Source organism: Diaphorina citri, unplaced genomic scaffold (genome assembly GCF_000475195.1).
Source record: "Diaphorina citri unplaced genomic scaffold, Diaci psyllid genome assembly version 1.1 scaffold7367, whole genome shotgun sequence".
NCBI classification, from domain to species: Eukaryota; Metazoa; Arthropoda; class Insecta; order Hemiptera; family Psyllidae; genus Diaphorina; species Diaphorina citri.
The window spans coordinates 1-3602 of NW_007384743.1; the positions used below are offsets into that span (position 1 = coordinate 1).

Genomic DNA, 3602 nt, shown 5'->3' on the forward strand with positions numbered 1-3602 from the left:
TGACAGAGGGAACTGTAACTGCTATGGTCTTATCGTCCCGAAATCGAAGAGAGAAAGAAGACAGGATAGGAGAAAGCCGTTCCGAGAACAAACATTATCCCATCAGGATAAAATCCGGCCCGGGCGGGAATCAAACCCGCGGCCTAGCGCTTACAAGGCAGACGCACTACCAACTAAGCTAACTAGACTGGCTATAGGCATTTTAATTTTCCATCTGTAGAAAGCACCAAACCAGGCCCTAATATGTTAGACAGATAGACCGCGTTTCCAGTAAACTTTGAGCACCTCTGTTGGCATCTGAAATTCTGAAACTATCTTCAGATTCCTCTCAGAAAGAAATTAGAATCTCCTGATAGAAATAGCGTAGGCACTAGTATGGGCCCCTAATAGGTAATTAGGGGCACTAGTATGGGCCCCTGATAGGTAATTTTCCATCTTTAGAAAGCACAAAAGCGACCGCGTTTCCAGTAAACTTTGAGCACCTCTGTTGGCATCTGAAATTCTGAAACTATCTTCAGATTCCTCTCAGAAAGAAATTAGAATCTCCTGATAGAAATAGCATATAGGGAATATGTACAAATAACAGATAGGGTAAGTGTACCATTTATTGGCCCACCTGCCCACATTTATTTTTCAAATTTTTGTTTTTATGACTACAATTTTTGAATAGCATTGGTTCGATAGCAGTCTTTTTGGATCTTGAAAAAGTTCGTCCGGTTCAGACTTATGTGGCGTATGGTACAGGTGGGCCAATAAATGGTACGTTTTTTAGGTGGGCGAATAAATGGTACACTTACCCTATAGGAGTATACTATAGGGACCTAATAGGTAATAACTAATATTAGGTTACCGTGTCCTGGAGCTCCTCAAGACACAGATTTGGTTTGGAATATTCCAAAGAGTATTAATTTGACCTACTCCAGGGTCCGCCGTTCGAAACTCATCTCCCAACATCACTTTTTTACTTTCCTTAAATATCCTATAGGAAGGAGAGTAATGTAATCGGGTCAAAATTTCGATGGTCAGTTTTTAGTGAAAAAACACGTTTTTCTTCTTTTCTTTAAGGAGTTTGACAGAGGGAACTGTAAGTGCTAGGGTCTTATCGTCCTGAAATCGAAGAGAGAAGGAAGACAGGATAGGAGAAAGCCTTTCCGCGAAGCCGCGAACAGATCGGAAGAGCGGTTTGGCTTCTGAATAATTACCGTATTTTCTCAGTGAAGGATAAGCGATTGGCTCGATGGCTTTTCTCTATGAATCCATGGGGATATTGTAGGATATTTTCTCAGTGCAGGATTAGAGGGTCTTTCACGTGGCCGTCTGAGTTCCTCTAGAAGCGCTGGCTCCCGGCCTATTCTTGGCGGAATTGTAGTTGACCAAGGTCCGGCCGATGAGGTATTTATCATTCTTAATGTGCTCGTACAGCTGAATGAATTGCTCCACCTGAGGGGAAAATCGGAACAAAAACAGTTATAGGAAACTGGAAAAAATGCTTCTGGCAGTAAACACAGGGTATGTTCTATTCTATTTTTCTTTATTGCCTTTTCCCATACGTAAGGGGTTGACGTTTTTCGTCAGCCTCCCAATCAGCCTTAGGGTGATTGCTTTTGGGCTGACATTTGGTTTGGCTACAAAAATTTACGAGTATTTGTCTAGCACCCAATTTCAGGCTGGTCTCCTCCCTCTTTAAAGTCCCTAATTAGATATGTACCTACTACCTAGCTAATTAAATACTATTAGGTCCAGGATTTCAGCGAGGGGGGGAACAAAAGGGGGAGGGGCAAAAGTTCGCCCCGAACGGGAATCAAACCCGAGGCCTAGCGTTTGCTTACCTGGACGTAGATGACGAAAACCACCACCACGATCACCAAAATGAACGGATAGATCCTCCGCGCCACGAGGTTCCTCAGGGCGCTATTCCTTACGAACAGGGGCACTGTAAAAGATAAAGTAGAGTTTTCTAAAAAAATAATGGGGAAAAAAGATTAATTAATACTTCGTTTTTCGATTGCAAATATTTCAACGGGTTACTTTCTGGTGTTCTCGTGTTGAGCCAGCACCTAAATGGGAAGTATTGTGTCTCTTCTCGCCCATCTGATGAGAGGCATACTACGGGATGGGCATGCTACGACACAGACCACAAGCGTCCAATGTAGCAGTTATTTCATCGCTACGAAATAAAAACGACGGTGAAACACTCATCTTAAAAAAAAAAGTCCTTATAGGACCCAGAACCTCCTTCAACAGGGAATCGCGGACCCTGAACTAGGTATCTAACTATTTTATTAGTAACACTAGATTGAATTTCAGATCGAAAATTTTAGTTAGGGTTCTAAAATTTCTCAGCTCAGAAGTTATTACGTGTAAGACCTGTCCATAGTTTTTTTTTGATTCCCCTATTAGGATATTGGTCAATTTTGAGTTATTTTTCATGTAGGTACCTATTTATTTACTGTGGGGATTCTTCTATTGGGAGCCCAATATGGGTCAATTTTAGAAATAACTTCCACAAAGTTCGAATAGAGCCTTGGTGAGCAAACATATGTTACATATTGACCCGTCTGACGGACCGCGGTCTGAATCTTTTGCCGCTAAACTTGTTCTGGCGGTCTGACCGTGAGTAACCGGCCTAATCCTCACCACGCTCAGACTGCCTGACAGACCTGTGTGTCTCTCAGACGTTCTGACCGTGAGTGGCCGGACTTTCCCTCTCCGAAGTCTTCAACAAGTGTCAGTGCCATCCATGAACAAAGAACTGAATCTTTTGCCGCTAAACTTGTTCTGGCGGTCTGGCCGTGGAGTAACCGGCCTAATCCTCACCACGCTCAGACTGCCTGACAGACCTGTTGTCTCTCAGACGTTCTGACCGTGAGTGGCCGGACTTTCCCTCTCCGAAGTCTTCAACAAGTGTCAGTGCCATCCATGAACAAAGAACATAAGGGGTTAACTCTAGATTCACCTGTCAGCATGATGGAATTCCAGAACTCTAATCATTGGTAGGGTTTCTTGTACCTGTACCTACGGCTTTGTAATATTAACCTCTTGTGTGAACGCTTTTTATGCATTAAGGGGATTAGGTATTACTTTTATATTATTATTATAATTTTTTTATTTTTTCTCGTCTTCGTCATCTTCTTCCAGAACTCTAATCATTAGTAGGGTTTCTTGTACGGCTTTGGTAATATTAACCTCTTGTGTGAACGCTTTTTATGCATTAAGGGGATTAGGTAGGTATTACTTATATTAACTATTATTAAAAAAAAATATTTTTTCTTGTCTTCGTCATCTTTTTCTTTGTTGATTATTATATTTTTATTATTCTTCTTTGTTGATTATTATATTTTTATTAATTTCTTCTTCTGCTGCTTCTTCTTTTTCTTCTTCTTCTGCTTCTGCTGCTGCTGCTTCTTCTTTTTCTCCTTCTTCTTTCGCTTCTTTTTCTTCTCCTTTCTTCTCGTCTTCGTCTTTGTCATCGTCTTCGTCATCGATTGTCAAATTTTTATTATTTTCTTCTTCTTTTTCTTCTCCTTCTTTCTCATCTTCGTCTTTGTCATCGTCTTCATCGTCGATTGTTATAGATATTTTTATTATTATTTTCTTCTTCT

The 3602-nt window shown here is 41.0% G+C and overlaps 1 long non-coding RNA gene across 1 annotated transcript; it reads right to left on the reverse strand.

The window, feature by feature from the left end:
- Window positions 1-1206: 1206 nt before the first annotated feature.
- LOC113472702 lies at window positions 1207-1938 on the reverse strand. Its single transcript, XR_003394908.1, has 2 exons — window positions 1830-1938; window positions 1207-1440 (listed from the first exon to the last, which is right to left on the reverse strand). It is a non-coding gene; the product is annotated as an uncharacterized LOC113472702 (long non-coding RNA).
- Between the last annotated feature and the right edge of the window lie 1664 nt (window positions 1939-3602).